This window comes from Pseudochaenichthys georgianus, chromosome 16 (assembly GCF_902827115.2).
Source record: "Pseudochaenichthys georgianus chromosome 16, fPseGeo1.2, whole genome shotgun sequence".
NCBI lineage: Eukaryota > Metazoa > Chordata > Actinopteri > Perciformes > Channichthyidae > Pseudochaenichthys > Pseudochaenichthys georgianus.
The window spans coordinates 33,356,236-33,371,133 of record NC_047518.2 but is presented as its reverse complement, the minus strand read 5'-3'; the positions used below and the strand labels follow the sequence as shown (position 1 = coordinate 33,371,133).

At 41.0% G+C, this 14,898-nt stretch overlaps 1 protein-coding gene across 5 annotated transcripts in view; it reads right to left on the bottom strand.

Moving 5' to 3' along the window:
• Positions 1 to 14,898, bottom strand: part of LOC117460242 (lamin-A-like) — a 37,166-nt gene that overhangs the window by 13,715 nt on the left and 8,553 nt on the right. The window lies entirely within an intron of this gene.

The window sequence follows — 14,898 nt, the reverse complement described above, 5'->3', positions numbered from 1 at the left end:
CTTTGTCTAGATTTCAATATATTGTTCAATGAAACAGTGTTACTCTGCAGGCAGGCGAGTGTGTGTGGACGTGGCTGCGGCTCATTAGTGCCAATAGGCCCAGTTGATCAGCTCGAGCACTGAATTAATGGAGAGAAGTGGGTTGGGTATATTCCCATCCAGCTTGTTTGTGTTCTCTGTATAAACACACAAACACGGCGCTAAGTAGCTAAAAACCTCACTTGAGTTTTTACAATTCATCCTGAGGGGAAGAAGAGGGGTTGTACCATGTTGTTTCCAGCCATCCAATAGTTTGAAGCACTTCACGTAAAGAGGCCTGCATGGTGTTAACACATGACATTACAGGAGAATTAGAAAAGCCTGCTGCAAATTCATATCACAGGACGTAGCTTCGATATTTTCAAAATCTAGCTAGTGTGAGTTTACAAGTTACCATCATTTAAAAAAAAAAAAAAGCAGCCACTATTAATTTCACTCCAAAGCTTGAAATACATGTTCTGATCGTAAAGTGACCCTGGTTCATCATGACTTCTGCTAGCACCAATCGATCAAAAGATATGATAAAATGACCAGAGATATTTTAAATGTTTAAATGGTTTTACTGCCCTGCCAAAATCATCTGTGAACAGCGGACGGAAACGATGCTTAAACATCTCAACAACAACCATGGCTTCAGTTTAATGTAAGCAACTAAAAGCCTGTGCCATAGACTGTACTTAACATGTTCTCTTTGTTTCTGGCACCTCTAAGTGCTGCTGCTGGATGTCGGAATAAAACGGAGTCTGAAGATAACTGAACGACGGTGGAAAACCTTGCGTCTGTTTCTCTTAAGTGTGTATGTGGGAGTATTTGTGCATGTTTGAGTCTGATCTGCACTGTGTGGGAGTGTTGGCTGCAAACACTGTGTAGCCCACCATGTGTGTTAAGTGCATTTGTGTACTGTATATGTGTGTGCAGATACAGAATGAACATGTCCATGTATGTCCCTGCGCATGTTTTATTCTTATATACATAACGTGTGAGTTCTTCATGTAGGCGTTTGCTTGGGACTACTTGTTTATATAATTCAATATGAAGGGTGTAATTAGAGAGCCTAAGCATACAAACACTCAGATGTCATGTTTACATCAGCGCCTCACAGCCTGTACACACGTGTGGAGACACTCTGCAGTTATTTTTAAGAATCACACTTAATATTTACAAAACAATACACAGTCAGAATGAGGCTAACCAATTGGGTACTGAGAATGGCAGCGGGCCAACAGATGAGCAACCAAACTCAGATTACATTTGGGAAATTAGGTAAATAAAGCCAAAATAAAAACCGCCTGTTTCATCAAGATAAGGGAAATCTGTTGCGGGTAAAACAAAGCGGCAGAGTTGTTTCTAAGCCTGCACACTGGGAAAGACCTTTGTGCCGAAAGGGCAGAACTGCAGGCTTCTTATTTTGCTGCGCAAGAAGGAATTAAATACAGAAAATAAGTGTCATTTTGGCTCACATTGTTCTTATTATCATAAGTGCAGACTAGTTGTCTCCTTTCCTCCCACACACAAGAGTCTGCACAATAAAGTACTGAAAAAAAACAAAGGTTCACAGAATAATTCACCCCTTTTTAGCCGCGATATTAGTGCTTTTTAATGCAATTTGTTACCGAGCAAATGGAGTAAATGACATATTTTAAAGCACAAAGACAAAATGGGAGCTATTGGACGGAGACAGTGTGAGATGGGGGAGAGGAGAGGCTGGTGGAGGGGGGAGTGTGAAATGGAAATGCGAGAAAAAAAGACAAAAAGAGAAAGGGAAAGAGGGGAAATAATAGAGACGAGAAATCTGAGGAGGAGGCGGCGGAGGAGGAGGAGGAGGCGGAGGAGGAATGTGTTGGCTCCGCTCCCAGCCTCAAGGATGACTCACAGCTATCTTTGTCCGGCCCAGTAAGGAGAAACGAACCCCGCCTTGTGGAGTGAAATAGAGAAGAAAAAAAAAAAAGCCCACTAACCCCCCTTGTTTTGCGATGCCGTTACCGTGGCAACCAAGGCCTCGTTACCAGGCCTGCTAGTATGCAATTTACAACCAAGCTGTGGACGCAATGAAATAAATAAAGTGTCTACTTTTTTGTGCTGATTTTCTAAATACCTCTAGACTGTGTGAGCGTGTTGTAGCCGTCTGAAACTATAAGTCGTACTTTCCTACAAAGAGATATGACCACAGATATTACTGAAGCCACACAGGAGTTTATGAGACCTCAGCAACACTGGTGCCGAGGAGTTCATCAGCATTGAATACCTCAATTTGAAATATAACGGGTACAAAACTAAATGTAAAAAAGCATCAAATTTGTCCAGGTATACTTTTTAAGATTTAGCAAAAGCACTACGTTTATGTTTTATGTAATACTCTGGTCTCTGAAGTTAAAACTGTGTGCAGAATTGATATTTACTTTCTCTCATCTTATTCTATTTCATATCATTTCTCACTTCTGCCATTTCCTTCCACCAGTATGTCTATTGCAATATGTTGTTTTACAACATGTGTAAGTTGCACTGTTGTAAAGCCAGCCCCGTAATATTGCCAACACCAGCTCTATTGAGAGATTATGAATACATATTTCTTTACCAAAAAGGCCACTCTAGCAGATTCATACATTTAAAACACGTTAAAGCCTCATCATATAAGCTTTGCACTGAATCCAAACCAAATGAATGCTCTTACCGCTGAGGGTCAACTCAGTTTATTATTCTGTCTGCTATCGGCTGCATTTGATCTCATAAAAAATGTACAATAAAAAATGTTTCTGTCTCCACCTCTCCTATCCACCGAAACAGATGGATTGTTTTTACCCAGGCTTTGAGATAATTGTCCTGAGGTTTCTGCTGCTACCCCGGTATAATTGAGCTAAATGGCAAATTAGTTTCATTTGTAAATTTAATTTAACATCTCTTCCGGAAACAATGTCCCCATTGCCCTGGATAATTCACAGACTTCACTGTCAACAGTTTCATAGCGATGAGCTGATTGGATAAACCAGGACCGTGTATAAAAAATAAGAGATTTTTAGAAACCTCCTTTGTTTTGGGAAAAATTGATATAAAACATTTTCCTGTAATGGTGACAGAAAACTTGGGCAAATAGAAAAGGTTTTATGGTTAGTTACTACTAGAGATAGGTGAGATTTGTAATATGTTTGGTTTTGGGGAAGTTGACCAACTTGTTCCAATTTCTGACAATTACAGGACACACACACACACACACACACACACACACACACACACACACACACACACACACACCACACACACACACACACACACACACACACACACACACACACACACACACACACACACACACACACACACACACACGCACACACACCACACACACACACACACACACACACACACACACACACAGACACACCCAGACACACACCACACACACACACACACACACACACACACACACACACACACACACACACACACACACACCACACAACACACACACACACACACACACACACACACACCCACCCCCCTGCAGCAGTAGCGGGGGTCAGCACTTTGCACATGGGCACATCTGCTGAAGCCATAGTGGAGCAGGAGGGGGGGGGGGCATCCAATTCATTTCACCCACCAAAGTTTTTTCCGTGCTTGTGTGTTTCCACCAGACCCTCTGTATAAGAGGTTGCTATAGCTGCAAACAATTCATCGCCTCCTTCATTTCCTGTAGTGCCATTCAAATAACTCTGACGTGACGTGCGGTGTGAGTGTCCATTAATCCATACTGTATGTTACTATGTAAACACACACACACACGAGTCTGGCAAGCATGTGTGGGCACGTGTGGGTGGGGTTTCCCGATGAGTCACTGTTCAAACACTCGGAGAGAGAAAAGGGGTTCTCCCAAAGTCCCTTTAGATTGACGAAAAATGTTCCCTTCTCCCAGAATAGCCCCTTTCCTTTTTCCACCCTCTCTACGTTTAGTTTAGACCTTCACAAAGTGGCTTTATGTGGCCAACAGTGGAGGGAAAAGGTGACGAAGGGGAAGGTGGATGATTAATGGGTGTTCAGTAAACAAACGCAGGGGCCCAGAAATAGACCTAGCAGCAGGAAAAACATGCTGCAGCTTCGTTCAATAGAATGTATGGTCATTACAATAACGCACATTGTTTGAAGCAAGCTGCAACTACTCATCATTGTTACCATCTACTTTGCAATTATTATTTTTTGTTGTTGACCGTTTTGTTTATAGAAATATTGCAATCACATTTTCCTGGAGCCCAAGGTGACATCTTCAAATTGTTTTGGGTAACCACCATCCAAGCACCCTAAGCTGGCTAATCGCTAAACAAGCAGTGGCTCCAAATAAGAGGAGGAAGAGCGGTTTGTACTATTTGGGAATGAATCCAGTTGAATCCACACTAAATATATAAGAATAGCAATTATTTACAGTGTTAATAAATAAGTTCCCATATTAATTTAGATCAGTATTTCTGTGACTAATTCTAACTTTTATTCGGAGACCAGGACTATAATCGAAAGAGTTCAAGAACGGCTTTTTTTATTTTATTTTCAGGAATGTCATTTTTTTACACATTCATTTACACTAATATAAAGTCAATTGTTGGCATTACAAATAAGCAGTTTATCTAATTTATCAATTGATATAAATTGCCGATTAGTTTTCAGTTTATTGACTTTCGGTAAATTAAGTGATTGTTTCGGCACTTACTTGTATACATTAAAAACCTGTGAGATGCACTGTTGGACAAGCTGCAAACTAAATGAAAGTACATGTGCAAAAGACAGGTGGTGTTTTAACCTGGATGTCAAACGATCACGTTAAAAGCCGTTTAGACCTACTCTCAAATGTCAACAGGGCTTTTCCAAATGTGTTGTGCAGCACTCTCCCAAAAAATGTGCAGTAAAATAAACATAACAGGCTGGCACATGACTGTTTCCTGTGTCTCTTAAGGGAACAGGAGCACAATATCAGGGATTGTGTGAGTGTGTGTGTGTGTGTATGGGCGTGTGATAAATCACAAGAAACCAACAACAACGCAGCCTCTGGCAGGGGCCACCAGTCCACATCAACATGTGGCAGGTGGGAACAGAGTTGCCAGTGTTTTCAGTCCTAAAGCAGAGCAAATGTCGGCCGTGTCTGATTTCAGGCAGCAGACTTCTGACGCGAAAAGCCACGGAGGGAAGGGACAGACCGAGAGGAGTGGCAATGTTCTCTCATGTCAAACTCATGGTTTTGTTTAAGCTTCCTCCAAAGCAAACAGTGTCAACTGAAAAGAAGCATATGTACTCTTCCTGCCATTCATGCCTGCGCCAATTTGCATTTGTTAATACGGTTCCTCACACACAGCGTCAGACAACGACTGATGAAAGAGAAAGGTGTCCCGCCTTTAGAAACGTGTGTGTCCAGAGACAGCCCATGAAACAGGCCTTGTTCCTCCCTTCATGATTAGTTGATTCATCAGAGTGAGTCAGACGCCGTTTCCAGGTCTGTGTTAGTTTTACAGGTACTTAATAAGATTAGCTGCAATGATAGGAACAAGGCAAGGCCTCAGAGTTCGCCCCTTCACCCATTTCACTTCTCATTTCACAGTGTGGTGAAAAGAGTAAACGTCCAGATATGAAGTGTTAATGGTTACTATGCCCACTACGAGTTACTCATTCTAAAAAATCTGATCAGGATCAGATCTGAAAAACATTCTTGTGTACAATTCAAAGTGGATGACAATCAAACATAAACCAGCTTGTATTCTCTTCGTATAACACCGTACCCGAGTCTGCAGGAGCTTCAATGAACTTGAAGAGCATTTCTTTAGATAACAGGTTAATCTGCATTGGCTCAAAAATGTTTGCTTAAAGTAAACAGGAATATGTTGCTACCAGAAGAAACTAGATTTCTGCACATTAATTGTACTTCCCAAGTTAGCAATCCACATAGTCAGATTGGGCTGTGTCTTATTTGCATCCTAGAGTTGATTCTAATTTGCATTAACAAGAAATATCCCCATTGTATGCTGCACTCAGTAACAGATTATTTTCTAGCCTCTCCAACAATGAGGTGCCGGGAATGTTCCCAGCTTACAATGAAAACTCCACGAGTAGAAAGAGTGCTGCTAATGTTAGCTTTGAGCTAAACAAAACCCGTGTGGAGTTTATAGGGCTGTGATGAGCTCTGGTCAGCATTCTTACGCTTTTGCTCACATACGAGGGAAAAAAAGGATTTGTTGTTCGGAGTACTGTAACCAAGTAGGGGTTGTGGGTCGAGCCTGTCGATCGGGTGCTCTCACGCAACTGGCACAGCATACAGGAAATGCAGGAGAGCTCACTGAAGCAAAGAGTGGAGTTTGCATCAGGAAAATGAAAAGAGTCAGGCGAGTTGTAAAACCCTGAAAACGACACTGTGTCTAATTTCCTGTGATTGTCTAAACTCTGGTACTATGCGTCCTCTTCTCTACGCAAACCCCACCCATCATGGCACAAGTTTGCTTTTTCCCATTCTGCTGAGCCACAGGAATGAGTGTGTGTGTGTGTGTGTGGTAGACACCAACTGCTTTAAAAAAATATCATCTTTCAGTTGTGAACACATTTACACAACTGTAAAAATAGCAGAGGTGTTCTGCTCACAAGGTGACACTGATTTTAAACTAATCAGCATGTCCAATTATTTCACCAAAGCAAACTGTAAGTGATGAGGAGCCACATCAAGAAGGGAACACTTGGCCGCTAATCCCATTTCCTCAGTCCTAATAAACAAGAGTAAAGGCAGAACATCTGAGAAGCATCAGATGTATTCACAGTTGAACGAGCTCCCTCACAAACTCAGTGCCCTGTTTAGATTGTAATAGTGGAACTGCTCCAAACATCACATTCCATTTATATTAATTTCAGAGTAAATTAGTCTTTTGCGGATCTGGAAACGGAATAATTGTTACACAATCAACCAGATGGGGAGGCTACGATGCACCCAACCTCGCCCCCTCCATCAATTGGCTGGTCTGGGCAGAAAGAGCAAGAAAAAGAGAGTGAGAGTGAGAAAGAGAGTCTGGAGTCCCACCATCTTGGAGTGATTTACCCAGCCAGACCATGTGCGAGTGAGTCATCGAGGCTCTATGGAAACTCAAATTATATAAACTCTACACACACACACACATTCATTCACACAGCAGCTTGCTAAAACCTCTGCTTGGTACCAAGTTCTGGTCCGCTGAGGTCCAAGACCAGCTCTCTCATTACCCGAACACCAATAAAGCCAACAGAGACGGCTCCATACAGCAGCCATTCAGCTCACTTACAGGCCTCCCTCAGCTGTGTGTCATTACAAAGTACTCCATTAGGGGCCAAGAAAACAGTCAACAGTCAACAAACCAGAGAGCCACACAACCAGGAACAATACAGGACATTATTGAGGATCAGGATAACTAACGCTCACAATGGACTTGATTGTGGTGAATTTGCATTTTCCAGATAACTGTGAGAATCCTCAGTGACTTGAAAAGTGCAAATATAGAGCCTGATTCAAAACATTATGATGTGTCCCATCTGTGGTGAAATGATAAGATAACATCAAAAATGCAATTATTGTGGCCAGGTACAAAAAATGTAATCATGAAAATAATCTGTAACAATTCTTCCATTACAGCCGCATTCATATCAATATTCACATATCTCTTTAAATACAGTTGGGTCTAAATGATGTATCACTCGGATATGTAAAGCACAACAAAGGAGTGTCAATGTACTTTTGAACAGATCCTTTTTACAGGTTAGTGTCTTCAATATTGTGATGCGTGGAGTGTTCTCATTTACATCACTGCTGGAAAAACACCCAGAATCACGGGCTCTTATCTGCCCTGGCAGGACTCTCAATGTGACACACAATTGTCTGCCGTCACATAATACAAGCTGAGATCATCGTACGGGAACACAGGGTTTCCCCCTCGAGGCAGCTACAAGAACAGAGGAGACGTGAGATCAAACGGCGTGAGGGAAGACGTTCAGCAGCACGATGAAATCTCCTGCTGGTTCACAGCCTGTCTCTGGCCTCGGGACTCTGAGCTTAAGAGTTTTATTTTGTTCCACATTTAAACCTGAGAGGGTGCTAGTAACAATAAGACGGATTAAAAAAAGATAGACATTTTTCCCAGCAGACATTTTGATTGATGTCATTCTGGTGTAATTAATAACATTAATGAAGGCAGTCCCAGGCTCTGGGCATTGTGCACGTTGTCTCACTGGCATGACTTACTGGGACACTTTCTGGGAGTTAATCCATTGTTCATTGAATTAGTTCCACTTAAGCTTTTCTGATATGACAAGTGAAAATGTCCGCCTTCATAAAAAGGTCTATTGGTGCAATAATTATTAAAGATAAAGGATAAAATATGTTTCCTGATGGCAGCTGGCATTGTTTTACGGTGATGCAGTCAATTGGATGAATTGTTCAGAATCTTACGAAAGGGAGTGTTAAAATAAATGTGTGAATGTGGGTGTTGGACGTTTAATAATGAAATCAGGATTAACAGGAACAGCCTGGTAAAGATTGTTTTTTCATTCGCCTCACTCGTACCTATTAAAAGCATGTTACAGTCACCCCAAGTCTGCATTATTAGGTGTTTAGAGGTTTAAAGGAAGGTTCATACAGTTCAAAGTGCCATAATGCAGAATGTATTCATTATTCAAGAGCTTTCGGCAAAAATATTATCTGCAACTATTTTGACAATTAATTCATCTTTCGAGTCTTTTTTTTTTGGGAAGGGGGGGGGGGGGGGGGTAAATAATCACTGGTTACAGCTTCTAAAATGTTAAAGTCGTGCTGCCTTTTTGTGATAGTAAATCATAGCTCTTAAGGTTTTGGACTGTTGGACAAATCAAGAAAATCTGAAGACGTCATCTTGGAGTAAAAAAAAAAAGGTGATACAAATGTTTCACTATTCCCTGCCATTTTAGACATCAAGCGATTATTCATAGAGAGTAATGGTTAGACAAAGCTCTAGTTCCTGGATGCTCAAGATTGGTTTGTAATGCAGAGCCTGAGATTCTCAAGTGCTTTGACCGCTTCAAATGCCGTCAGATGTACTGTCCCAATTGAATAAGAAATAAGAGAAAGAATTATGCAGAATCTGTTGCCACCACCAGACTCTTGAAAGAAACCGACGAGGCATTTAAAAGCCTCGACAGCACGGTCAGAAGTTCAGTGCAGGCTTGCTCTTGTCCATTTTAGGAAAGGCCTTTGAAGGCAAACATTTTATCTCAACAAACCTGACGGGAGCAGCTTGAATGGCTCCTGCTGTTATCCTCAACATGGCCCTATACCAGTGCAGATGTATAATGTGTCACCTAGCAACGTATTTAAAGTTTCCCCAAGTTAAATACAGAAACCTTACTCAGCTAATCTCAACATAAGACCACTTCTTATTACGTCTACCTCTGCTTCCTTCATTTGACTTCCCCTTCTTCCTCACCAGACAAAGGTTGGCTAATTATTCAAAAGCTTTTGTTTTTCACATTCGTTGGTTGCCTAGTGTGTGAGGTTGGTTTCTTTTGCGATATAAATGTCAGTGCATACTGTGTAGCTCTGCGATGAAAGAAAAAAGGTATTGCACAAGGCAAATTAAGTCTAAATATATATATATATATATATATATATAACACTTTATTTTGATAGTCCATATTTAACACTCTATAAGTCATCAGTTGACATTTAGTAGCATGTCAACAGCGTATTAACCAATATTCAACGTTACTATATGTATATTGTGTCAACATCTTCAAAATTGACAATCAACTCAAAATCAATCTGTCAGTTGAAAGTCAACAGGGTCATGTTGACCATCTGTTGACCATCTGTTGAGTCAAGATGTCAACTAAAGATTACATTAAGCTTTAGTTGATGATCAACAGATAAGCAACTTTAGAGTTTAGTTGACTATCTGTTGATCGTCAACTAAAAACTAGAGTTGACTATCAGTATACTTTTAGTAGGCATTCCCCACTAAGCGTTTGTAGGCATGTGTTAGGACTATCCAATTAAAGTGAAAACCAGATGAGAACAGTAGAAAGTCTATAACCTATCAACAGAACACATACATTCATCCACTAATTATATGCAACAGACATGGGAATAAAGCGAAATGTTTTGCACAACTGATCACAAACTTTATTTATTCATTATGTATGAGTTAGAAACACCTGTACCTGTTTTATTTGACTAATATATAAGATAAATACAGAAGACTAATGCATTCACTTGAGAGAAAAAGGTTTTTCACAAGAACTCACAATCTACAGAGAGTAAGGTTGAATATCGGTTAATAACCTGCTGCAAAAAACATGTTGACAGTCAACGGACACTTTTTGTAAAATCTATAGATCAACACTTGAGATGTAGCTTATATTCTACTGGCAGTTAAATGCATGTTACTTGTCTGTTGAAACAGTGCTGTTGAATGTCAACTGATGACTTGTAGAGGGTTAACTATGGACTATCAAAATAAAGTGTTACCATATATAGTAATAAATTCAATCTCAGAATAAAGCTTTACATCGAAATACGCCTTTAGTTTATTGAAATGTAGTTTATTGGATAATAAACACTTAAAGACAATCGTGTGTGATGGTGAGCAACGACATAGGTCATATTCTATAGAAAGAAAATGGGAGAGTGCGGTGAGATAAGTGCACTTCCTGCTGTGTTCTCTGATCGTCTCTTTGAACACAGAACAAGAAGATGTACAGTGACGCTATAAGACCGGTGTGTTAGCCACGTCTGGACACGTTAGAAAAACATTGTGTCTACCACAGCAAACAGTTTTTTTTAAAACCATTGTTTTTTTAAATGAAGTGCTGCAACACATGTCTGAGAGCTGCATGTACCTGCAGCCACACCCTGAAGCACACTGTGCAGACGGGTGGGGCAGACGAAAGGTAAATCCCTTCTCTTATTCAAAGTGTATCTGATGTAGTGTTGTCACGATACCAACATTTTGGTTTCGATACCGATACCAAGTCAAGAATTGCGATTCCGATTCTTTTTCGATACTTTTCTTAAAAAAAGGGAAACACGGAATATCGGCTTTAAAATTAGGAATAACAGATGATTTTAGCAGAACAACTAAAGCAGCAGTGTTACTAAGAACAGAAACGCCAAAGAGTCACATTATTTTAATTGTGTAGCAGTGAGTTTAACATTTTGGCAGCACTGTTGAGCATTTTGAAAATGTATTTTCATGCCTCTGTGCAAGGCTTAGTCTTTCTATCTTTATAGCCACTGGTGTAAAGTAACTAAATTCATAAACTCAAGTACTACTTGGGTACAATTTTGAGATACTTGTACTTTATTTAAGTATTTCAATGTTTCTTTTGCTACTTTGTACTTCTAATCCACTACAGTTCAGAAATAATGGTGTACTTTTCCTCCACTACATGTATTTAATCCCTTTAGTTACTTCACAGATCTGGATGAATGATGTGAAATATAATCAAGTGTTAAATCAGACTTTAGTTCCACCTGGAGTAAATCCACCAGCTACCCTGCAGTCTACAAAGTACTTCAGACTAGCTGCACATTTACCAGCTTTGAGAACACTTTCATGATCAATCATTATAAAACATATCATATATATTATTCTGAAATGGACCAATCTGCACAATGACTACTTTTACTGTCGCTACTTTAATACTTTTACTTGAGGAACATTTTAATTGCAGGATTGTTCCTACATTCTGGTACTTCTACTTTAACTCAAGTACAAGACCTGGGTACTTCTACTTTTACTCAAGTACAAGATATATAGGCTACTTATACCACCTCCGTTTATAGCCTATGAAAAAAACTAATAGAAAACGAAGGCTAAAGCTAACGTTAGCAGATAGTGATGCTAGTTTGCTAGTTAAGTTTGCTCAACGATAATATTGCGACAGAAAAACTTTTCAGTGCAGATCACGCTCTGCTGCTCCGACAGGAAGCTCTGCTCTGAACACCTGAACGGCCCGTTCACAGACTTCTGGCGTCTTTTTTGTCAACAAGCCGAGGCGCAGCGGCAGTTGCACTCCCACTTGCAGCCATGCTTCTCGTTTTCTCACATGCTCTGGCAGCTAGCGCGTGGCCGCGTGCACGAGAGAGGGGAGGCACTTAGAGCTGCTTGAGAGGGGCGGGACTGCAGGCACGGCTGCAGTGCAGGGAGTGGAAGCAGAGCGCTGAACACACACGGCTCTTATTAAACGGCGTTTTTTCACGGGAGTACTTTCCCCCGTCATTCTTAAAGTACCGATACTAATGAAACGGAGGAATCGTACCGTTTTTAACGGCAGGGTATCGCGGTACCTTTCAAGTATCGGTACACCGTGCAACACTAATCTGATGCAGAAAAGGGTTTGGCGGTTTACTTTCAATCCCTACCGTTGAGTATGCTCCTTATCAGAGAGACTTCAACACAAAGGAGCAGTTCAAAGTGTAACAATTTACTAAGGAAATAGGCGGTCGCTTTTGATTTGAGACAGCGTGTAGCAGAATATTATTAAGATGTACCTACCATTCATTTAGTTAGTTATATTGGTTGTCAAAATAGTTTTCAAACTACTTGTCTAACTATAGTTCACATATAGGCATACATCTTTTGTCAAATATAACAAAAAAAGCAGAACTCTCCATGTGTAGTTAACGATGTGCTCATCTGCCTGGGTGGAGTGCTAACAGAGAACGAGTCCTGCCAGTGACACAGAGGAGCCAGTTTACCCTCCAGGCTCCTGTTTCACAGCCAGCAGCACAGCTGGAGGTTAGCCTGGGTACGAGACAACAGCCGGAAGCCATATTTAAGTAGTAAAAAGAAACAAGGTCTTGACAAACCTGTGAACATAGTTCTGTAACTCATGCTGTGGTTCAGGGCTCAGTGTGTGGTTCACATATCATTTGGTTTTTCGTTTACCTGGCTCCAAGCCATTCACTTTACAGCACAGCATTCCTCCCACACCTGCTTTTACCAAGTTATGTGTATTTTACAGTGTTGAATTTTTTACAGGCCATGGAAAGCTTTTGTGTGATTGTTTGGCATTCTGGTCCAACAGCTTGGGGTTATGCCTCAGGGGAGGACAGCATGCGTGTCCCGGTAGAGGTTCTGCATGTAAGGAAGTATGTGTGTAGTAGCGGCGTCATGCCTTTGGGCTAAACAGGTGTGTCCAGTCAACTGAACTGCAACACCTGTTGCTGATTTTCTGTCAAACATGAGAGCAATAACCAAACACACCAACAAAAAGTCAACATATTGTGAGTGTGTGTTGTGCTGCCTTCTGCTGCCGTCTCCACCTGAATCTCAGCAGCCGGTCAAAGCAGCCCCTCAGACAGTGGGTATTTATAAACCTCACTTCCCGTTACAGTGAGTCTACACTACAGTCAGCTCATTCCAGAGGCCATGAAAAAACCCTCTGAGTCACCACAGTCACACGACCAAGCCAAGACTTTCAGAGTGCTATGGCAACCAAACACTAAACAAACTGTCTCACAGATAAAGCCGGCACAGGCTGGATTGAGTGATCCCTTTCCACCACACATGCGTCAAACGAAATCCTTCCACTAGAAACAATAATGCAGCAGAAGTTGTCTGTGCTTCTCTTTCCAAGTCGCTGGAGAATTACATTGACATTTGGGATTTTATGGAAGTGAATAGAAAATGTAATAATACTGCTGTCTCAACACTCGCCTTTTATTCAGAGTGCACATCAAAGTGAACATCATCATCCAGTTTGTACAAATGTACACACCACAGATTGAGGAACTTGGGACAGGGGCACAACAATGAAGGTAATCGTCCATGGCACAAAGGAGCATCATCACATTTCCTGCTGGTCTTTTACATTTGTTTTCCTCATTCAACACGTAGCACTGAGTGTTGTGTACATTACCAAGGACATGCTTCACAGGTTACTTTCAATAATAATGTCACCTCAGTGAGGAGAACACAATGGCACTTATTGGGCCAATCACTCCCTGTCGATTCACTGTTAAAACACAGAAGATATGACTTGTTGAAATGTTTTTCACCAAGTCAATGTCTCTTTATAAAAAGAGACATTGCTTATTCTGTCACTACAGGGAATCTCTGGGCTACAAAAGTGGAGCACATGCAGTCAGATGTACTGTAGGAGTGGTAATACTTTCTATCTTGTACTTTTATTTTCCTCTTACCCAAGGACTTTGCCAAGACTGTGAGACATTCTTTAACAGCCTCTATTGCCTGAGGCCTACGGCAGCAGTCTGAGCTGCAGATATTCACCCAAGTAGCTGAATCAAAGCGGGGGAAAACACAGACAACAAACCTGCTGCTAACACCACACCTCAGGCCAGGGGCGAGGTACAGAAGAAGTGAAAGTAGGAATGATATAATAGCATGCTCTTAATGCTACAACACCAGAAGTAAATAATGGGTTACCTGCCACACAAGTGCCAGTTCACTTTTATGTGACTTGTGTGACATTGTCTTAGTAAGATATTAACTCAAAGCATGGAAGTTACCTTAAGACTTCTGTGGCACTAAAATTGTTTGGTAATTCTTCTTATTCTTTTTACCACTGCCTGGGAGGATTCAATTTCTATATCTGTTTGTCAGCAGGATTCCGAGAACAAAACTCAGTTGTCTTGGTGGAAGGGAGTAGCATGGGCCAAAGAAGATAACCAAATCATTTAGCCGCAGATCCAAATCATGGAGCGGCTTCACAAATTATTGTTGACTTATGGTCTCGACAGAGTCTGCGTTCCAAGTTTCTATTTTCAAATATGTCACTAGTCCACACGTTTCTGGATCCACTGCGAACTGTGAACACCTGGCATCGTGTTAACAATACAAGTCCATTCAAAGTACAACAGCTGTTCATTCTTAGCTTCTG